Source organism: Acinonyx jubatus, chromosome C2, assembly GCF_027475565.1.
Source record: "Acinonyx jubatus isolate Ajub_Pintada_27869175 chromosome C2, VMU_Ajub_asm_v1.0, whole genome shotgun sequence".
NCBI lineage: Eukaryota > Metazoa > Chordata > Mammalia > Carnivora > Felidae > Acinonyx > Acinonyx jubatus.
The window spans coordinates 12,743,237-12,766,592 of NC_069384.1; the positions used below are offsets into that span (position 1 = coordinate 12,743,237).

The following is a 23,356-nucleotide window of genomic DNA, read 5'->3' on the forward strand; positions in this document are numbered from 1 at the left end:
ATTTTAAGTCAGGCTCGAAATGGAAGTTTTTATGTATGGGTATATCTACTTAAGCATTAAATTATTTTACTCAACAGAATGTAGCCCAGGCAAAGAGGTGCCGTGAGGCCAGACCAGACTGGGAAGCCTGGAGCCTTGGGGTCTGTGTCCTGCGTGCCTCTGACTTGCAGAGCAAGTCTTGCCCTTGGCTCCCAGCCTCGGTTTCCTCATTTGTATAATGAAGAGGCTTGACCAGAACGACCGATCACGATCACGTGCTTCCTTATCAGCGTACGTGTTTTGCTATTCCAATTAAGCATTGATTTGGAATGGCAAACTTGACCAATAGCTGATAGGTCAGACAAAGCATCTGGAAGCAGATGGCCATTGACAATACTCTCCCTTTTGGAGAACCGAGACCACAGAAGAGCCTTCGAATGGAAGTACCACCCACATTTGCTGCCGCTGCTCCTGGCAGTGAGTCGTAGGTGGCTGCAGGTGGCGCGTCTTGAGGATATTCTTGAATCAGCTCATGGAATTCTGAATAGAATTAACACGTGGGCACGTGAACACTTTATTTAACAGCATCTCCGGTCACCACTGTTTCATCACGAATATTAATCCTTTTTTAAAATCTTTTATTTATTTTTAAGAGAGAGAGAGAGTGCGTGAGCGGGGGAGCAGCACAGAGAGAGGGAGACAGAGGCTCTAATACGGGCTCTGCACTGACAGCAGAAAGCCTGATGCAGGGCTTGAACTCACGAACCGCGGGATCATGGCCTGAGCCGATGTCAGATGCTCAACGCACTGAGCCACGCGGGTGCCCCAAGCATATTAATCTTTAAAGTACGTTAGTGATTTCTTTGGTCGTTGCTTGAGTTTCTTTCAGGGGAAGAGATGTGCGCCCCGCTGTAGTCATCTTACTGTTGTCGGTTGTCGTGCTGGTGTCTGTTCCTGGCTCCCCACCCCCATCACTGTAGCCCCTCAGCAAAGCCATAGCCAACCAGAACTTAAAGTCGTCAGGGCTGGGTGTCAGCCACAGAGCAGGGCCAGCAGAACCCCGTGATGCCAGCCCACCCGGCAGTTTCCACGGCAACCGCTGTTGTCTGTCTCCCCAGTCTGGAGGGGACCCTGGGAGACTCCATCCTGACGTGGCTCTGAAGAGAACCAGCACGGGGTGAGGCAGTCTGTGAATGAGGACACTTTGGTTCCAGCCCCGTTTTTGATTTTTCTCCATAAGGTTACGTCTTATTCACATGTATTTGCTCTAGTCCTGAAATGAGGATTTGAATTGAACTCTTCTGCGGTGGGCAGTTAACAGCATATTTAAAATAGACGCAGAGCCGTGGTCTGAGAATCACTGGACGGCCTTCCAACGATTAAGAAGTAACAGTCAGAATGCTCGCAGGAAAAAGAAAGACTTTTTGTCACTTAATGGAGGAAGCATTAGCAGGAGCCAAGATGACGGAGAAAGGGTAAGGGATAGCCCCCAACCAGAGCAGCTCAGGTCTTGGAATGTTCTTCTTGTAGTGAGACTAACATTTATTGTCCAAACCAGGGCTCAGGAGAGAGGGACAGGGGCAGACTTAACAATGAAGCCGAGAGGACAGACGTAAACCATCCGAGGCAAGCCAGCCTAGGTCACCCCACCTTTTGTGCTGCGTGGCAAGAAAGTCCTTGCAACAAAGATCCCTTCAGCTAATGGAGAGTGAAAATCACGAGGCTCAAGTGATCAAGATTCCTGGTCCTCTGATGAGAGGAGTTGAGTGGGAGCAGCATACAAGAACAGAGAAGGGGGTGGGGTGGGGGGCGGTTGGCCAGCAGCCTGGGGAAATGCAACAGAGTCAAACAGAAGTGAACAAAAAGGACAGTGAGGTTGTCTCCGAGGAAGCACGACTTGGGGGTGGCCCCGGCCAGTGGTTTTGTGACTTCATCCAGTAAAGAGTATAATAATTATGATTTACGTTTGAACGGAAATACATTCACGTTTCGGGGGGAAAAAAATCCCAACACAATTCGTGCGACAGCATTTGTGGTTTATGATTAATCCTGTTACCTAAAGAAATTCACTAAGAGTGAGCCTCAATACGTTTATGAAATATGTTTATTATTATCCTTGAAAAAGTAAACTGAGTTTCCCATACATAGGAAGCTTACGATAAGATAAAATAAACCGAAAAGGCTGTTTTATTATGATATTAAATATACTCACCTCGGGGGCAAGCATACATGGTCTTTGATCAAACGAGCTTTCTTGATGAAATAATCTTAAAACTTTAAAAAGTATGTTTTAGTCTGTTTTGAGCTGCTCTCACAAAATACCATAGACTGGGTGGCTTATCAATACTGGAAATTTACTTCTCACAGTTCTGTTCCGCAGGCTGGATGTGAAGTCCAAGAGCAGGGTGCTGGCAGGTCAGGTTCTGGGGCACCCTTCTTCCTGGGCTACAGGTGGCTGTTTCCTCACTGTATCTGCATGTGGTAGAGATAAGACAAGGGGGGTCTCTGAGCTCCCCCTTTTATTTTTAAGTTTATTTATTTTGAGAGAGAGAGAGAGAGAGAGCAGGAGGGGCAGAGAGAGAGAGAGAATCCCAAGCAGGCTCTGCCCTGTTTGCACAGAGCCTGATGCGGGGCTCAAACCCACAAACTGTGAGATCATGACCTGAGCCAGTCGGATGCTTAACCAACTGAGCTGCCCAGGTGCCCCTGGGGTCCCTTTTTTAAATAAAGGGCGCTGATCCCAATCATGAGGGCTCCATTTTCATGAACTATTCACCTCCCAAAAGCCCCACCTCCTGATACACCCCATCACACTGGGGGGGTAGGATTTCAACATCAATTTTGGGAGGGTCACGACATTCGGTCCATTGCAAAGTACTCAAGAAATGTATTTTTGCTGTAGAAAAAGTAGAAGACCCAGATAACCGAAAGAAGAAATAAAATCATCTGTAATCCAAGCACTGTAAATATTTTAGTATATATCCTTGCACACCATTTCTCATACATTTTACTTATACCTATAATTATTAAAATGATAGCTGTAATAATAATTATTATTACAGTATTAGGAACAGTTGTCAGCAAATGTCAGCAATTATACTCATAGAACATTGTTTTAGTAACTATATAATATTTCACAGTTTTGAAGAGTTCATTTAAGCAAATTCTTGGCATTAGGCATGAGGCTGTTTCCAGACGTTTTGTATTACAAACAATGAGGAATTGAACATCTTCTAGAGGAATCTCTGTGCATGCAGAGTGAGTGCATCTGGAATGTGTGACTTCAGTGGGCCATCTGAGACCCGTTAACACTGGGCTCTACTTGTGATCTGATTGTGCAAAGCACACACAACATGAATGGAAGAGGGGACATAGTTTCTAGTTCTGGCCCAGACATATAACCCTGAGCACATACTGTTTTTTTCTTTTTAATTTTTTTTTTAATGTTTATTTATTTTTGAGAGAGCAGGAGAGACGGAGTGTGAGCAGGGGAGGGGCAGAGAGAGAGGGAGACACAGCACCCGAAGCAGACTCCGGGCTCTGAGCTGTCAGCACAGAGCCCGACACGGGCTCGAACCCACAAACCGCGAGATCATGATCTGAGCAAAAGCTGGATGGTTAACCGAGCCACCCAGGTTCCCCCTGAGTGCATACCTTAACTTCTCTATGTTTTAATTTTCTGATTCCTAACATCACAAAACTTAGACGTAATTAACACACCTTGTCCTTTGAACGGGGCTACTGTAAGGGTTTGTTGGGTAATGTGTGGAAAACCATTTAACATTATAAAGCAGTTTACCCTTATAGGGACTTCTTATTTTCTTTTCAAAATGCCATTAAAAAAATTTTTTTTAACGTTTATTCACTTTTTTTGAAAGAGAGAGACACAGCACAAGCAGGGGTGGGGCAGAGAGAGAGGGAAACACAGAATACTAAGCAGGCTCCAGGCTCTGAGCTGTCAGCACAGAGCCCGACGTGGGGCTCGAACTCATGGACTGTGAGATCATGACCCGAGCCGAAGTCGGACGCACAACCGACTGAGCCGCCCAAGCACCCCTCAAAATGCCATTTTAAAAAATTCTATTACATTGACTAAAACTGCTTCCAAATTTTTTTTCTACATTCTCCAGGAACACTGATTTTAATGAACCAACCCACAAGCGTTGCGTAATTTGGAAGTTGTGGCCCCTGAATGAACGCTTCCAGGGAGAAGCTACTAGAAGCCCTGGCTAATCAGACACCTGCTTGCCTGCATTCCAGCTAATGATCACAAACCAAAGGCAGAGGGAGCACAGGTTTGCAAAGGAAGTAACCCTTGGTGTGTGACCTGGGGGGGGGGGCAGGTAGCTAGCTACCCAGAGTGATCTGGGGCTGATCCCGACCAGCCTGAGAGAGACAGAGGCCAGCCCGCTGTCAGAGATAACCACGGCTGTTGGAAGGGAAGGCTGGGGAAAATATTTTCGTAAAGAATCCTGGGAATCCCAGCTCCAGTCGGGGGCAAGTCGGGAGCAGGAATGGAAATTGGCAGGCGGAATTAACCCCAAGGAGACAATCCTGTGGCTGGAAACTGCGCGTGCCTCCCTCACACCTGCCGTTCACCCACAGGATGGAAAAGCGAGGGGGAGAATTCCATCGGGCAAACATGCAGGGGTCCAGAGCCTCTCCTCCCTCTGCCCCTCGCCCGCAGGCCATCGGCGCACAATTCTGGGGGGGGGTGTTGTGACGGGGGGGGGGGGGTGAACGGTGCTCTGTGAGGCCTCTGATGATCTTTGCGCTCTCTGAACGGATGAGTGAACAGCACAGGACACAGAGAGGGGGCCGAGGGTCTCCCGCCCAGCCTGGCTGAGAATGCAGCTTGTAGGAACCCCGCAGTAATTCTTGGGGTCTCTAAAAAAGCAACATTTATTCCCACACACAGGGGAAGACGTCTTGCAATTAGAAGGAAACGGTAACCCCCCAACTGTAAGGACAACATTTCTGAGTTCCCCGAAAGGGGTGTTGTAAAGCTAGCGTATTTCTTCCCCCCCACCCCCAACCCCGGAGATGACCCGAAAACAGGAGTTCCCTGTAGGCGGAACCTTCCACGGAAGGTGAACTTTGCTCAGAAAGGGAGCAGGAAGGGAAGGGTATTTCTGGAAGTGGGAGCGCTGGGGCAGAGGGACAGGAGGACGCCCACTCTGCTCGTGCAGAGACGGACAGGTGCTAGCCTGGAGCCTTTCTTGGCTTAGCTGTGGCTGTCTCCACTGCAATTATTTTAGGTTCTCCCAGCTATTTTAAATATGCCATATAATGCTGACCAAGTAAACGTAGCAGCACATTCCCCCAGGTTTTAAGATTGATGAAAACAGGGACGACGCGGCATCATACTGGTACAACGGACTTTTTATTGTAGTTGTTGTTTAAGTGCAAAGGAAGGCTGGTGGTACCTGATAAATAGAAAAGGCAAGAGTCTACTACGGACCATGAGTGGAAAACCACGGACGCTTCTGAGAGTAATTAATCCCCACTGCACAGTCTCCTGTGCAGAGTTTGGAGGAAAAGCCTTCATTTGGAGCAAATAGGTAACTTTTCGGCTTGCCTTCAAAGATCAAGTTCCTAGTTTTGTTGGACGGCTTCATTTTTCAACTGCTGGCAAATCGGAAGGGGAGGGACAACTTTTATTTGGGTTTCTTCTCTTACATGTCGAGGTTGAGAACAGATGTGCAGAAGGTTCCATTTGGGGGTTGAGAGGTTAAAGGTCATGTTTTGAGCTTCCTGGACTCGGCATAAGGTGCCTTGAGGGGGTTTGTGGTGGTTAGTGATCTGAGGGTTTGGGGTCAGCCAACTTGAAGGGAGGGGGTGTGCGAGAAGGGAAGAGATAGGAGAGAGAGGATGCGAGAGTGCGGAGAAAGAGAGAAAGACTGTGAGTTGACTTAGTACATTTAGGAGCCACAAGTCACCCTGGAAAATTGTTTCCTCAAGACTGTTTTCACACAGGTAAGAACTAGGCTCACTGAGGGGTGCCTGGGTGGCTCCGTCGGTTAAGCGTCTGACTTCAGCTCAGGTCATGATCTCACAGTTTGTGGGTTCGAGCCCCGGGTCGGGCTCTGTGCTGACCGCTCGGAGCCTGGAGCCTGCTTTGGATTCTGTGTCTCCCTCTCTCTCTGTCCATCCCCCACTCATGCTCTCTCTCTCTCTCAAAAATAAATAAACATTAAAAAAAAAAAGAAATAGGCTCACTGAAACTTCGTTGTTACCTCTTAGGGGGCAGCCTTGGAGGAATCTGTGTAAAACCCTTCTTTGGGGAGCCACATCCAGGGCTGTTAATGTTAGGGGGCTTTCTCAACTAAGAAAGAAGGGTGAGGAAAGGGGCTGTCCAAGGGTTGTGCCAGAGTGGCCCGGCCAAGGTGGGTTGGGGGGAGCTAGAGAGAAATAAGATTGTACACCATCCAGTCAACCTACGAGAAGCTCAGTCCTGCCTTCTGGAAGGCCCGAGGGCTCCTCTGGACGCCAGCCGGGCGGCAGCGAGAGCTTGGGAGGAGAGACAGGAACTGCCCAAGGGGTCTGGTGGGGGTGCGGCCTGTGTGTGCGTCCTCTGGGGAGCTCCGGGAAGTAACTGGGGGGCAGGAGAGATGTGAGGTCCTGCCTCAAGTGAGTGGATTTAGGGATTTGCTGCTGGGGGTGGGGAGGCTTGGTGGGTACAAGTGTGTATTTTATAATTACGAAAACAAAAACCCAGTACAGGTATTCATTTTGGGGGGGGGAATTGGGGCAAGAATTGAGGCTTAGTTTGGTTCAAATGTTAGGGGCTGGTGGGACCCACGCTGTTGGTTGGCTTATCTCAGGGTTTGGGGACAGACCACGTGAAAGGAGGGGGTGTGGAAGAAAAGAAGAGATAGCAAGAGAGAGGGAGGGGGAGAGACTGTGCGTTGACCTAGCACGTTGAGGAGCCTCAAAAGTCATCCTGGAAAATGGTTTCCTTAAGATCGTTTTCACGCTGGTAAGAAGTAGGCTCACTGATACTTCTTTGTTACCTCTTACGGGACAGCCTTGGAGGAATTTGTTTAAAACCCTTCTTTTGGGGGGACACCTGGGTGGCTCAGTGGGTTAAGTGTCCGGCTCTTGATTTCAGCTCGGGTCATGATCTCGTGGTTCGTGGGTTCGATCCCCGCACTGGGCTTTGCGCTGAGAGTGTGGAGCCTGCTTGGGATTCTCTCTCTCCCCCCCTCTCTCTGCCCCTCTCCCGCTTATGCAGGCTGTCTCTTTCTCTGTCTCTCAAGAATAAATAAATTAATTAAACAAAACCAAAACCAAAATACCCTCCTTTGGGGAGCCACATCCAGGGCTCTTAATTCTAGGGGGCTTTCTCAACTGAGGAAGAAGGGTGAGGAAGGGGGCTGGCCCTAAGGCAGGGAGAAGGGGGGGCGGGGAGGGGCGGGTTTGTTTCTGCCCTGCTCCTTTCTGTCAGGAAGCAGCTGGCTCCCGAGCCTCAGTCTTCTCCTCTGTGAAATGGGACCGTCGAGAGAGGCCAGGCCGCCCCTCCCGAATTCCAGGCATCGGCCCCCCCCCACCCCCCCGCCTTGAAATACAAGATGGCAAGGCCCTATCAACCTTCCTTCCGTCTGCCAGCAGAGTCTGGAGTCCTGGTCAGCCAGGGAAGTTTAATGACAGCTATATAAGTGATCCCGGATTTGTTTTGTGGGTTTTCCAAAGCAAGAGGGGGAAAGTAATTTTATTTTTATAAAGACGAGAAAACTACCCAGAAATACTTGCCAGCTGAGCCCTTTCTTCATGTTTTTATTTCCTAGCTTCTTGATCCCATAACTTCCCGGGCCTCGTGTGAAGCAAGTTTACTGTCCTAGACAAAGGGTAGTTTATATCCTGTTGCTGCGTGCCCAATGGGAGAAGGGGAGGACGTAAGAGAGACTCAGGGTGCAGCTGTTTCTTCCAGAAAATGTGAAGTCCTACTGGGGGAGTAGCTGCCTGCGTCCATAGATTAGAGAAACATCACACGCGGGGGAAGAGTTAGGACTTGTGAAGTCAGTGGGGCCCAAACCGTGTCTTCGTCTGCCCTAGCGTGCCAGAGTTCCACTGCAAACCCAGTTTACGATCTCTCGCCTCATTAGGTCTGAACAGAGAAGGAGGGTAGAAAGATGAACGAAATTCTCGCATGAGTTTTATTTCCTTTGGCTCCAGTTGTTTGGACGTGCCACACACTCATCTATCCCTTGGTCTATAAACAGCATGTAAGTCCATATATTCAATTCGATTAACAAGCTTTTATTGAGCACCTACGACATACCTGCAGGGGGACGCCGAAGAGATGTGCCATCAAGGACAGTGCGGAGAGTGGAAGGGACATGAGTACCAACCCCAGCTCCACCATCTTGTGACCTTGGCCGGCTACCCCCATCTTGCGACCTTGGCCGGCTACCCCATCTTGTGACCTTGGCCATCTACCCCTATCTTGTGACCTTGGCCGGCTACCCCCATCTTGCGACCTTGGCCGGCTACCCCATCTTGTGACCTTGGCCGGCTACCCCCATCTTGTGACCTCGGCCGGCTACCCCCATCTTGTGACCTCGGCCATCTACCCCCATCTTGTGACCTCGGCTGGCTACCCCCATCTTGTGACATTGGCCGGCTACCCCTATCTTGCGACCTTGGCCGGCTACCCCATCTTGTGACCTTGGCCATCTACCCTTATCTTGTGACCTTGGCCAGCTACCACCATCTTATGACCTTGGCCAGCTACCCCTATCTTGTGACCTTGGCTGGCTACCCCCATCTTGTGACCTTGACCAGCTACTTTCTGGTGCTGGGCCTCAGTTTCCTTATCTGTAAGATGGGGCAGGAACACATAGGGGAGAAACTAACCCACATGAGATAAGATACGTAAATATCATGGTTAAGGTCATTTGGGTGGCAGGCAACACAACCCACTTAGGACAAGTTTAACCAAGAAAGGGAGCCAGGCGTTAGGAGGGTGTTGGGGTCTCTCCTGGAATTCGCCGAAAAGGAAAGCCTGGGGCCTCAGGGAAAACGGGGACCCAGGATGTTCTGGGGGTTTCAGCAACCGGAGTCGATTCACCTCAAAGTCTCCCCAGACAAGGTTCTGCTCCAAGTGCTGTGCTCTGTGACTCTCTCAGTCCTCACTCTGACATAAAGAGTCTGTGTGGCTCGGTTAGCAACAGACGGAGGGCAGGTCCCAGTCTAGAAGCATGGGTGGGACGGGAAGTGGATGCCTGTATTAGCCTGCTATAGCTGCCCTGACAAAATACTAAAGACTGGGTGAGTTAAGCAACAGAATTTTATTTTATTTTATTTTTTCACAATTCTGGACGACGCTACAAGTCCAGGATCAAGATGTCAGTGGATTTGTTTCTTTCTGAGGACTCTCTCCTTGGCTTGTGGATGGCCGTATTCTTCCTGTGTCTTCACAGTGTGTGTCTGTGTCTTATAAGGACACCAGTCATATGGGATTAGGGCCCATGATAATGGCTTCATTCTGACTTGATGACCCCTTTAGAGACACTTTGTCCAAATACACTCACGTTCTGAGGTACCGGGGTTAGGACTTCAGAGTGTGAACTTTTTGAGGTATACAGTTCAGCCCACAACAATGCCGTCCAACAAAGAGGCTTGCTGAGGGCTGGGGAGACGTGCCCAAAGTTGGGCATCAGTAATGCCCCTACCCCAGGGATGGGAACATAGTAGGTTCTTTTCAAATGCTGGTCCTCTCCTCTTCTCTGGGTAAAATACTAGGTCTCTGTGATCAAGGGACTCATCCTCCTCCAGGGGACCATGAAATCTCAAGCCATGGGAAGGACACGGACTTGGGACTCAGGGGCTCGGGGTCTGGTCTGGGCTATGCCGCTGCTCACCAAGTGGGCAAGAGATGTCTGTCACCTTTCGAGTCTGTTCCTCAAGTGTAAAATGGGGAGAGTAGGTAGCGGTGAGTGGACTCAATGATCCGACGACTTAATGGCTCTGAGCCTTGCAGTGGTTAAGGGCAGGGTGCCAAAGTGAGGGGTAATAATTGGTGTTGGCTGGGGTGACCAAGAAAGCATTTGTGCTTGTGCTCGTGCTTGCTCAGAACAGGGTGTTTCCCATAATCTTTGTTTGGGCTGGAGCCAGCCATCCTCCGTGACTGACTGACCTTTTTTTGGTCAAAAGGAACTCATCTCTTTTTCTTCTGTGCTCCTCCCTCTCCCCCCTCCCTCCAAAACACCCCCCCCCCCAAAAAACAAACAAAGAAACTCTGCCCTTTGGAGCCAAAGCAGCCTGTTTTGGGGGGGAAGTCTCAGAGAAAGTCACTTTCTGCGTGTTCCCCTCAGTCATCACCCTGTCTGCCAGGCTCCGGCTGTGGTCAGCACTGCTGAGATGTCTTTGCACAGCTCCCTATGCGGCCCTGGAAACTCTGAAGGCCGGTTACTGAGAGAGAAGTCTCTGGAAAGGGTCTGCCAGGACTCTGGCGACGGAGTCAGACAGAGATAACCACTAGAAGGTTTCCTCATCTCTGTGCTCTGGAATGTTCCCACAGGGAGCCCGCCCTCGGTTTACTGTTTCCTTGGATGACTGTCGGGGCTTTTACTTTACACAGAACCCCTTGCTGGAGTTTGAGGGGCTCAAGGAAGCACACCCTCCCCTCTTTGCCTGAATCCAGAAATAACTGAGCAGAAGAAAAAAAGGGGCACAGTGATGAGTTCCCTCACAGAAACCACCGAATCATACCCCCTCCTGTACGACTGAGGAAGGACACACTAAATGCCCTGTGTCCCAGATCTCAATCTGGATCCAGCCGGATCCGAAGGATGAGGGAGGGAGCCAGAGGCTAAGTGATGACCAGGTGACTCTTTCCAACAAACGATAGAGTCACTGACCTTCTTTCCAGAGGCTGGAGCCTTATGCGAAGGGTCTTGCCTCATGAAGGGAAATGGCAGGAATGGGGAACCCGAAAAAAAAGCGTTTCCACCCTGCTGCTGTCCCCAAGACCACCCAGCCCAGACATTCAGGATGAGAACTCTTTACGGACGCTTGACGTGACAGAACGGGAGGTCACGGAGCAGACCGACAGCCGCTTAACACTGCATGTCAGCCCTTAGCCCTCTCGCTCTTTGGGTGTCCTTCGGGGAGCCCGCCACCAAGATTTCTTCCCTGCCTTCCTCCTGCCTGAGCTATAGCTTCTCTTGCATTGCAAGATCCTGCGCTCTTAGAAGAGACTTCTCGCACAAAGTTCCTCTGGTTAGGCAGAGACAGAATTTTAGCCGCTCCCCCCCCCCCCCCCACTCCGCTGGACGTCCAAGGAGCATGAAAGCGCCCCGTGATTGTCTGTCTCCTTTGGATTTCACCCTTCAGCATCTCGGAAGAGCTTGCAGACTCCACCATTTCTCTGTCCTTTGTGCAGGTGGCAGGGAACAACTTGGATAGTGACTTTCCCCGCTGTGATGAATGAGGCCGCCTCCCATCAGAAGGCAGAAGTGCCTACCGCTAGTGTGGGTGTTGGCTAGAATCCTTTTCATCTACGGGGAGACCTCACCATAGCGTGCGAAGCGGTCTCCTCAGCACTTAACGGGGTAATGAGATCAATGGAGTGAGCCTTCACGCTAGGTCGATGACCAATTAACCAGTGACGGTTTCATTTTTGAGAATGGTGTGAATTACGGAGCTGGTGTGATTCTTTTTCCAGATCAAACCCAGATGTCAACTCTCCTTATTCGCTAGCCCATTTTTTTCCCCACTAACTTAAATGGCTTCCTAAATTATTTACTAAAAATCTACACTGATCTGGACCCTATAGGTTTCAGGCTCTATGTCAATTGATTATTGGTCTGCTGCTGCGTCACTGACACGCTTTGAAAATTACGATAACCTTAGGGTATATTTTGGTATCCTGGAGCCAATCCTTCCACCGTCGTGCCTTTTCCAAAATTTCTTGGCTTCCCCTATGGGTTTTCACCTCCGCTCGATATTTTTAAAGGATCAGTTTTATTGAGGCATCGCTTACATACAACAAAATTAGTGGGAAATAAAGTTATTGTACAATTCGATGGGGTGTGACAAATGGATAGTCATGTGACCTCCTTTACAGTTGTGATATCGGACAGTGTATCACCCCAAAACTTCCCTTGTGCCCTTTTGCAACCTGTCCCCTCCTCACCTCTGGGCCCTGGCCTGCAGTTCTGTCTTGTGTCATGGTGGGTTTTTGTTTTTTGGTTTTTTTTTCTGGAATTTTATACTAAGGGAATCCTACAGGATGTAGTCTTTAGAGTCTGGCTTTTTTCACTGAGCGTGATGTTTTTGGGGTCATCCACGGTCAGTACAGGAAGCAGTAGATTTTTTCCTCTTTGTTGCTGCTGATGACCCAATGTGTGACTCTACTGACGCTTTGTTTCCCATTCACCCAGCAGAGGGACCTTTGGGCTGTCTGCCACTTCTGGCTATCATGAGTAAAAACTTCGAATTAACATCTGCATACAAATCTGTGAGCGGAGCTCACCCTTCTTTAGGGTAAATACCCGAGAGCGGCATTGCTGTGGTCACGTGCGAAGTTCATGTTTCCCTTTATAAGAACTGTTTATGTGTTCTGCTTTCTTTACATGCTCACCAGCACCCGCTCTTATTAGATTTTTAATTTTAGCTACTTTAATAGGTGTGCCTTGTGGGCGTTTTTATTTGCTTTTGCCTAAGGACTAATGGTGAACACCTGTTCATGTGTTTATCTGTCACCTGTAATTCTTTTTGGGAAAGTGTCTGTTTAAGCTTTTTGATTTTTTTTTTTTAAAGTGGGGTTGTTTCTTTCCTTAATGGCTTTTAGCAGTTCTCAGTATATTTTAAATACAAGTCCCCTTGGTCAGCTGTGTGATTTTCAAATATGCAGCCTGCCTTTTCATTCTCTTAACTGCTTTCCCAGACCAAAGCTTTTTAATTTTGATGAAGCCCAATTTAACAATTTTATCTTCTTTGGTGTCCTAAGAACTCTTCGCTAAACCGCAGATGCCAAAAGTTTTCTTCTTAGAAGTTTAAAGTTTTATATGTTTCATTTAGGGCTATCATCTACTTGAATTTCTTTCTTTTTTTTTTTTTAGAGAAAGCGTGAGGTTTGTGTTCACGTTATGAATGATCTTTCTCTTTCTTTCTTTCTTTTTTTTTTTTTTCCATTGGCCTATGGACATCCAGTTTCTCCAGTGATATGTGTTCAAAAAGCTCATCCTTCCCTTGAATTGCTTTTGCACCTTTGTAAAAAATCACTCGGTCTTATTTGTGTGGGTCTCTTTCTAGATCCTGCTTTGTTGCACGATTACCACACTGTCTTGGTGAGACAGATTAACAAAGAGTTCGCTCATTTGTCAGGACGTAGCTCACACGTCTATAGGAAGAATTATCTTAAAAAATTTTTTTTAATGTTTATTTGAGAGAGAGAGAGAGAGAGAGAGACACACACAGAGTGTGACCAGGGGAGGGGCAGAGAGAGAGGGAGACACAGAATCGGAAGCAGGCTCCAGGCTCCGAGATGTCAGCACAGAGCCCCATGCAGGGCTCGAACTCACAGACCATGAGATCATGACCTGAGCTGAAATTGGACGCTTAACCGACTGAGCCCCCCGGGCGCCTCAGAAGAATTCTCTTGCAACATTCCTGGGTAGTACCGTCCTCTCCACATTTGCCTCTTCGCCGGCCTGGTCCCTCTGCCTTAGCCCCACAGCCCTGTGAGTTTCTTGAAGGCAGGGACAGTGGCTTTCCTGATATGAGCCCAGTACAGGGCCTGTCACACAGCAGTGCTCTATGACACTTGTTCAATAAAATGACTAACGGTGGATTAGCGGAGTGGTGTCTGTGTTCAAGAAGACAGACAGGAGGTCACCTTCAGAGGGAGGCTTCTGCCAAATAACTGTCACAAGTGAGGAACAGACAGAGGCATTTTGCTGGGCTGCAGTCGTGAGAAATATCTTTGTTTTTGTTTCGGTGTAGCCTAATTCAGGTAAAGAAATATATTTATGGCCTATGTTTGTTTTTTTTTTTTTCAATCCAAATGAAACAGTTCTATTCGATCCCGGGGTGGGGGGGGAACGATATATCTTTCATATCTAAGATTACCTATTTTATTCAATAAAAGAACGTGAACAAGGAGACCAGGACAACTTTGCCTCTTCTCAAATGTCCCCATCCAGGTGTGTCTGAGGAGTGTCAGTCCACAGAAGCCTTATCGTCCTTCGTCCCGGCGTGGACTGGGGCTCATAGTGGGAAACTCGGCAGTGTCAGTCTGTTTCTTGCTGCCGTAAAGAGTTTTTCTAGGAAGGAATTGATTGTCAAGAGATCAACAAAGCAAGACTGCTTTCAGCCTTCGGTGGGACACGGGAAGAGCTTGGTTAGGCGGTTTGCCTACCCGTATTCTTTATAATGAAATTCTGTCTCTGAGCTACTGAGGGTTGACATGGGTGTCGGGTGGGGGAGGGTCAGAAACTCAGCCTGAGACAGAAACCCCTGTCACTGCTCCGAGGCTCAGCTCTTCACATCTCTGCTTCGGTCTGCTCCACATTTCCCTCAAAATGGAAAATCCTCGGGGCGCCTGGGTGGCTCGGTCGGTTAAGCGTCTGACTTCAGCTCAAGTCATGATCTCATGGTTCATGGGTTCGAGCCCCGCGTCGGGCTCTGTGCTGACAGCTCAGAGCCTGGAACCTGCTTCGGATTCTGTGTCTCCCTCTCTCTCTGCCCCTCCCCCACTCACGCTTTCTCTCTCTCTCAAAAATAAATAAACAAACAAACAAAAAAAGGAACCTTCAGGATCTAAGGCATCTTCCTAGTGCACTGCCTTCACTGATCGGAAACTGTTAGTGAGTGGTCATTTTTTTAATTTAAAAGTATTTAAATGTTTGTTTTTGAGAGAGAGAGAGGGAGGGGGAGGGGCAGAAAGAGAGGGAGACAGAGGATCTGAGGCGGGCTCTGTGTCGACAGGGCAGAGCCCCACGCGGGTCTCAAACTCACGAACCATGAGATCATGGCCTGAGCCAAAGCTGGCTGCTTAAGCAAATGAACCACCCAGGCGCCCCGTGAGTGATCGAGTGATCATTTTTAAGTCACCACTGCCGTGTCCCATCTACGGGAACTTGTCCTTTTCCATTCATGAGTGTTTCTGACTGTCAATTAAACACTTGGCTTCTTCAAATAAAGCAGCTCTCTCCTGGAATGTTGCTGGATTTCAGTCGTGTTTTCTTTGGTTGGTGAAGAGTTTGAAGTTCTCCTTTCATAATAACCGCACCCAATGATTTCCTTAAACCCAAACGTGAACAGTTAGTTATATGTTTAATTTTCAGAGCCATGAGATTGTACATGAAGGTTATGAACAGGTAATATCATCATTCTGACTTTGAAACAAAACAACAACAACCATAAATATAAAATCACTATGGCCCCTCCAAAAGCACTGAAAGCGAAATACAACCTTGACATTTAAATGTGACTTTGAGGGGTAGGACCACACTTTAGCAGCTTGAGCCACCTCATTTTTCGCTCCTTTCTTTAAAGAGGAGTTTCTAAGATATTTAACCAGCATCTGTCAAGTCTCCAGAAGTGAGCCATGAATGAAACTTCCCGTGTTCTGGGACGGCAGTGGCTGCTAGGAAAATAAAGCACAAGTCAATGAATCCAGGGAGAAGGCGTGTGAATGGACTCGGCAGTGATGTTTCACTGGGAAGTGACTGCTGGAGACATTTTCTTGAGCACATAGAGAAAACAGCCACTTGGGTGGCTCAGTCGGTTCCTCATCTGACTTCGGCTCAGGTCGTGATCTCGTGATCCATGGGTTCCAGCCTCGCATCCAGCTGTGTGCTGACAGCTCGGAGCCTGGAGCCTGCTTCGGATTCTGTGTCTCCCTCTCTCTCTGCCCCTCTCCTGCTCACGCTCGTGTGCACGCGCTCTCTCTCAAAAGAAATAAAAAGCGTTTTAAAAAATCTTAAAAAAAAAAAAAAAAAAAGAAAACCCAAACGAACCGAACGCTCAAAGACGGCAATGAAACGGTGACGTTAATAACAAATAATAATAATAAATGTAATAATAAACCTCGGGGGCATTGACACTTGTGGCCGCCTCTAAGCCCCCATGGGGAGAGATGGGTGTGCCCCTGTCGAAAGCGGAAAGGGAGCCAACTTGTACGCACACATACCCAAACCTTAATCCTGACGACAGTGTCATGGGCTGTTATTATCCCCATCTTACAGATGCAGAAACTGAGTCCGGCTCTATCCCTTGATTTTGCCCAGCGCCACATAAGTCCTGCTTGTCTCCAGAACCTCCCGGCGTGCTGACACTGATGTTACCGAGTGTCTCCCCACCCACCCTCCCCGCCAGACACGGGCCTATTGTTCCTACACGATTCCCAGCAATTAAGATTCACTTCCAACATCAAACGTCCCTGTTTCTTTAGTTAGACCTGCCTTCGTTTCCGCAGAATCAAACAGAGGCAGAAGCCTGTGGTTCGGGAAATGTGACTGGGAACAGCCCAGGAACCCCTTCCATTCAAACTGCACTGTATTTTCCCTTCAAGCTACTAAAGGTTTCCTTAGGAAGATGCCCCCGGCGTGTAATTAATGTGTCAACCCCGTGGCCCTTTTCCTCTAGGGAGGGCCAGACAGAGTTTGAGCTTTCTTTGTTTGAGAAGCTGCAAACACCAAACCGGAGGGTGGAACTCAGCTGAGGCTTCCTCCCATTCTGGTTTTTTTTTTTTTTTTCTCGTGGCTTCTCTGCGGCCAGCTATTATGAAAGCACCACCCCCCCCAACCCCCACCCCGCAGCCTACAGTTGCTCAAGGATCTCATCTCCTTTCTGCGGCTGCTCCCACCTGCCTGCCTGTGATCCCCCCTTCACGGGGACCTTTTCCTGGTGAGAGTTTTACAAAGAACAGAGAGGCCAGCTCAAGGCCACCTGTGGGGAGCAAGCTCCTTCACCCTCTTCAGCCTTCTTGCCGACATTTGGGGCAACAATGACGGGAGGCAGGTTGGAAGGTAGTGTCCGGAAACTGCAAATCGCGTAGATGGTTTCAACTTTAAGTTCAGGTAAAATATCCGTTCCTCTGTCCCCGGCTCCTGTCTCCCCAGCAGAAAACAAATCCCTGGTAACTATACTACTTGACCACTGTGCTGGGAATTAACTTCCCACGGTCACCCTCAGCACAAATGTAGGGAAGAGACACCTGGAGCTGAAATGAAGCCCAACTTTAAAAAAAGTCCCTCCCCTGTGCCGTCATTAAAGGGTTACGTTTGTATGTTAAGAAGAAAATTAAAATTATTCATAACCCCATTGCACAGGTAGAAACACTATCAACATTGTGCTAAGGTTTCTCTTCAGTGCACATACAGGATCGTTAAAAATTTTTTTAAAAATGTTTATTTATTTTTGAGACAGAGAGAGAGAGACAGAGTGCACAGAGGAGGGGCAGAGAGAGAAAGAGAGGGAGACACAGAATCCGAAGCAGGCTCCAGACTCTGAGCCATCAGCACAGAGCTCAATGTGGGGCTCAAACTCACGAGCCATAAAATCATGACCTGGACTAAAGTCAGATGCTTACCCAACTGAGCCACCCAGGCACCCCTGTTTTTTGTTTGTTTGTTTGTTCGTTTGTTTTTTACACAACTAAAATTATAAAGTTGATATTATGTCAACAGGAGGGGTCTGTGTCTCTTTCGTAGAGCTAAGGTGTTTTTTTTTTTTCCAGGAAATGAACCCTCATGGTGTAAGGTTGGAATGATCATTTAAACATTTTCAGAGAAAGCAAACTGCACCTTGAAATGGGAGACTCCTGATGTCCTTCTTTGTCTACCTATAGCCCCCCAAACTCATCCCTCCCTTTTCTCCACAGCAGGAACTTCTACTGAGTCAGTAGAAGTAGTTAGAAGCCATTAAGTAGTAGAAGTCATTAAGATTCAGGGAGGACTCGGACCCATGGATATCTGAGGAAGGGAGAGATAACACAGGCCAGAGAAACAAGGGCGCAGTGGTGATGGTATTGGGGTTGATTGAGGAAGGGGCAAGAGTAACAGAGGGAGAGGTGTTATGAGAAAAAGCCAATATGGCGGAGATGGGGTTTCATCCATGTCTGTACACATTCAGGCTTGCTTGAATGGGAAGGGAAGGTCATGGGGCAAGGTATGATTAAAGAAGGTGGGAGTAGCATAGATGACTCCCAGCCTGAAGTAAAGAACTGGTGCAGAACTCTCCACCTTCTTCTTCCTCTGCTGCAGGGACCAAGGAGGCCTCACATATAAATGGCGCACCTGGATCCCTAACAGACTTCAGGGAATTTTGGAATAAGCATCTGAAACAAAGGTGAGTTGCATTAAGCTATTGAGATTTGGGGCGTGTTTGTCACAGCAGCACAACCTATCCTGTCCTGACTATCTCGCCATGCAGGTTCCCACGATGGAGGCCCACAGTGACAGAACTTTGCTTTCCTGGTCTTGCTCGTGGCTTGGCGTGGGCAAAGTGCCTGTGTGGCACAGGTGGGGATCTACTGTGGGGCTTCAGAAAAGTGGCTTTCCCGCCTTAGGAGAGGAGACAAGGGAGGCGACACTATCTTTCTCCCCACTTCTTTTGCCAGATGCTGTCGTAAGTGGATATGGTGCTTGGGGGTGTGGCAGCCTCCTTGGGACCATGAGGGGGAGATCTCACTGACATTCTGAGGATGGCAGAGCAGAAAGATGGCAGGCATCTGGGGGTCCTCGGTGATCCCACAGAGCCAGTGAACCATCCTGAAACTTCCCTCCCTCTCTGCTTTTGATGGAACTAGTTAGGAGCACCCATTTCATTTTAACCACTTTTAGTTGGTTCTTTCCTTACTTGCAGTCCCAATGTCCTAGGCACCCATTTAATGGTCAGTAGTACATCAACATTAAAATCATTGATATCATTTCCCCTAAATTATTGGGAATGTAATTTTATAGTTTTGCCATTTGTGAAAAGCTGAACGCAGAAAACATATTTAGAGGTAGGCCTTGTTCCCCAAAGATTCTTGTTTTATACAAGGATCCATCCCGTAGAGTTGTTTCCAGTAGCAGTAACCTGCATGGAGTTGAGTGATGAATTATAAAGTGAAAGCATTAGGCGACATCTGTAAATTGATTACCACCCCCAATGCCAATCATGTCATTGGGCTTAGCCCATAGTAAGTGTTCAATACAAGGCAGCCCTTGGTACTATTATGCTTATGTCGACGGGCTGTACTTTTCGAACAAAGATTCCACCGCAGATCCGCTGGCAGGAAGGCACGGGGGCTGAATCTGTCTGGCTAGGCTGGGCTACACTGCCCTAATATACCAGCCACATGGCAATCCCACTGGCTCGCGGCAACGTCAAGATTTAGTTCTCCCTCATGCTACAAGCCCATCTCGGGGAAGCTGGGGCTCTGCTCACATCATTGGCAGCCTCTGTCTAGAACATCGCTGTCTCATGGCAGAGGGAAGAGAGACACCATGAGCCAGGTGCTGGCCGTTAAAGCTTCTGCCCGAAAGCGACACACATCACTGCTGCCCGCATTTCACTGGCGAAAGCAACTTGATGGTGGGGGGCGGGTCACCATGAGAGAAGAGCAGAATTTGGTGACCAGAGGCACTGACTTGGAGAATTTGACTCCATCAACCAGCCTACTTTCCCTGAGATGATACCATTCTTCTCAGGTCCTTGCCTGTGCTCCTGCCATTGAACTGGCTGTCCCCTAACATCCATTGTCTTTTCTCCCACAGTAACAGAATGCTCAGTTTCTAGCTGGACTCCCAGGTTAAACCCTTCCTTCCACAGGCTCCCCTGGAGGTAGCTGTGGCTGTGTGTCAAACTCTTGGGTCAACGGAACGCAAGCCACCATGATCCGTGATCCGGATCATTCTCTCAAAAGGAAGGGATAGATCCCCTCTCCGCCACCTTTTGCCACTTCCAGGTGTCTAAAATTTAGAACTGTGTTGGGCCATCGGTGGACAAGAGTGACACCCTAGGGATGACAAATTGGCAAGGTACTAGGAGTTTGTACCTCCTCAAAATCTGTGCTGTTGAGCCACCCTTCCAGCCTGGCCTTTTACATGAGAGAGAAATAGATTTTGATTTATTTTTTGCCACTGTTATTTTGGGTTTGTATTTCAGCAGTCTTCCATTTCCTACCCAATACATTCCATTTTTGTAAAACTCAGCTGGCATTAAACAATAGCAGGGGGAAAAAAGCAAGGTTATATTTAGTAACAAAGATGCCCAACTGTGATAGTTCCCCGATGCCACTTGTAAGGATGCTCTTAAGACAGCATCCTGCTCCTTAATGAGAACACTCAGCCAAAGAGTGAGAAATGCCTTCCACTATTAGACATGACAGCTTCTTGGAGCAAGGACAGTACCTCTTTAACTTCACCTTTTCCCACTTTGTCTTGCAGACATCCTTCCTATAGAAAAACTTGTCCTGAATGGTGGACTGAAGAAGAAATACAGGTGGACGGGTCTCCAAACCCTGTGTCTCCACCAAGAAGTCACAGGCTGTTTACTCTATAGGCTGTAGGCTCTCCTCTGTCTTTGCAGAGGTCAGCGGTTAAACTGACAGTTCATCTAGGCTTCTGGCTTCTTTGTCGATGTTCCATTTTGTGCTGGTATATTCTTGGTTAGTATTCTTCCAGTAGAGATGCCAAATAGGTCTCACCTCCTGTGTCAACTCTTGGTAGTGGCAGCATGGCCACCATGTTGAGAATTCTGCCTCATATGTCTCAGGTGGGTTCCCTGAAGCAGACCCTGAGGCAGGGATTCAGATGCTCTGGGCTTACTGAGGGAGGACTTTCTGGAGAAAGCGATCAACGGAAGCCAGAGAGGGTAGGGAAGTAGCTACAGGAAGATATGGTCTCAGCTGCAGCCCGACTTCAGTCTGATCCCCTGGGGGCCTCGGAGCACGTATCACACCTCAGAGTCGGTCCCCCCTTGAGACAAGAGCGCTAGACTTTTGTAGCCCCTTATTTGTCAGTTGGTGGCTGTAGGCTATCTTGGGTGAGGCGCCTCCCATTTAGTTGAGGGCAATTCTCTGCAGATGAGGACAGCTGGGCACCTGTCGCAGCTGACATTCGTAGCAGCTGGGAGACGGGCAAGTGTAAATGCTGATAAAGAGGATCCGGGCGGGACACCCCCAGCATCTGTCACTCCGCATTCAAGCTCGGGGGACGAGTGCCGTGATCAATTAGCGATGTCTGCCACGGGCACGGGCACCATCTCTGTAGAGAAGTGCGTAGAGATCTGGTGCGATGAGGGGAGGAAGCGCTGAAATAGGTGCTGTTCCATGTCCCATTGCTAAAAATGTTCAGCTAGGAAGGGCGTGGAGATGATAGAAGGTGATTTGTGTTACGGCCCAACCGTTGCCTTATAAACTGACAGCTGGCACCCTTCTTTCCTGAGGACTCAGAAGCAGGAACTGAGGGCAAGACCCTCTGATTGCAAGCAACAGAATCAGTCCATCCCGGGTAACTTCAGCACATGAGGACTGTGGGAAGGAAACTGGAAGAACTTACGGAATCAGAGGGAGCTTCTACGGCTGTCCAGGAATACAGACGGCTTCCTGGGGTGGTGCCATAATGCTCAGCTCCAACCACTTGTGGCCTCTGCGTTTCTGTCTCTCTGCCTTTTTAATCAACTTTTGATTTTAGAGGATTTTCGGATTTGCTAAAAAGCCGTGAGACTATTAGAAAGGGTCCCCATCTCAAATTTCCTTATTGTCGACACTATATAGTGCATTTGTCACAAGTAAGGAACCGATGTTGACACCTTACTGCTAACGAAACTCCATAGTTTATTCAAATGTCCTTATTTTTTACCTAACCTAATTTTTTAAACTAATGACACTTTTCTGTCCCAGGATCCTACCCAGGGCCCTGCATTACATTCAGTAATGTGATTTTCAGACTCTCCTTGTTTTTTTTTTGTTTTTTAAAAAAAAATTTTTTTTTTCAACGTTTATTTATTTTTGGGACAGAGAGAAACAGAGCATGAATGGGGGAGGGTCAGAGAGAGAGGGAGACACAGAATCGGAAACAGGCTCCAGGCTCTGAGCCATCAGCCCAGAGCCCGACGCGGGGCTCGAACTCACGGACCGCGAGATCGTGACCTGGCTGAAGTCGGACGCTTAACCGACTGCGCCACCCAGGCGCCCCTGACTCTCCTTGTTTTTGATGACTCATCAAAGTCATCAGTTTTGAGGGATACTGGTCAAGGATTCTGTAGAACATCTTCCACTTTGTGTTTGGCCCAGTTTGAGTCCAGCGTCTCCCTCCTTGGATCAAGTGGCCATAGCTAGGGGCAAGGTGGAACAACAGCCCATGGGGGTGCGGTGCAGGTGAGGTAGAGGGGAATCTTCGTGAGTCCCAGCCACCCAAGCTTTTGCCTCCAACCTGGTGATCTAATTAGGGTCCCGTCCCTGCAAAATCAGATGACCTGAATTACAACTCCCAGCAAGACAATTGCATGTGCCCAAAATAGTAAAAAAAGAAGCAGCACAGAACCGATGGCCAAGGTCAAGCAATTATAGAGAAGAAACGTGAGTGAGTCTGACCAGAACCAAATATGTGGCTGTTGCCCACTTTATCCTCTGTGCCTAAGCTTAAAAAAAGCCAGTATGCCTGCAATTCCTTCCCTGCTTCCAGTCATTTCGATTACAGTGTCACTGCACATAGCAATCTTTTCCCGTAAACAAAATAGCAAACCTCCACATGGTAGTTTCCTCCCGATTCCAAGATATAATTAATTTGTTATTTCTTTTGTTTCTCTCCCCCACCTCCACCCTGCAGATTACAGAACAATTGATGTGCAAGACCCTTGGTTAAAACAACTGAAGAAAATTCGGAAAAGCGATTATCTCTAAATAGGTCATTTGCACAGCAAAGAAGCGTACTGCTCACTGAACTGAGCTGAACTCATTGAATTCATTGACTCTTGCCTTTATTTCGAGAAACAAAGAATTTATCCAGGAAAGCAATTAAACTCTGGCCTATTTAAGAAACCTGTTGCTCTTTTGTAAACCGGACTAGAATTTCTTTGCATAGGATGTAAATGTTAAGGGAGCTTGGACAATTGCCTCTTTGTGGCTACCTCACGTTGTCACGTAGAAACAGTCACTTACTGTGACTACTGTGTACGTCAGAGCTGGACAAGAAGGATAAAACGATGATTTCTAAGTTCCTGATGATTCTTCTCATCTCTAATAGCCTGCAGAGCGAGAGAGGGAGGAAAGGGAAATTTTGAGGTCACTGTCTTTGTGCTTGGCTTCTGTCACTTAGTGTAAGGTTCTCAAGGTTGATCCCTGTGAGAGCTGGATATAGAGTGTGTCCGAACTTCATTCCTTGTATTGCCAAGTAATCTCTCCTACTATTCATACACTACCTTGTATTTATCCTTT

General features: G+C 48.1%; 1 long non-coding RNA gene across 1 annotated transcript; it reads left to right on the top strand.

Moving 5' to 3' along the window:
* The first annotated feature begins 5,020 nt into the window (after positions 1-5,020).
* Positions 5,021-22,956, top strand: LOC128315123 (uncharacterized). The gene is made up of 3 exons (XR_008297564.1): positions 5,021-5,540; positions 18,195-18,279; positions 22,749-22,956. It is a non-coding gene; the product is annotated as an uncharacterized LOC128315123 (long non-coding RNA).
* The last annotated feature ends 400 nt before the right edge of the window (positions 22,957-23,356 follow it).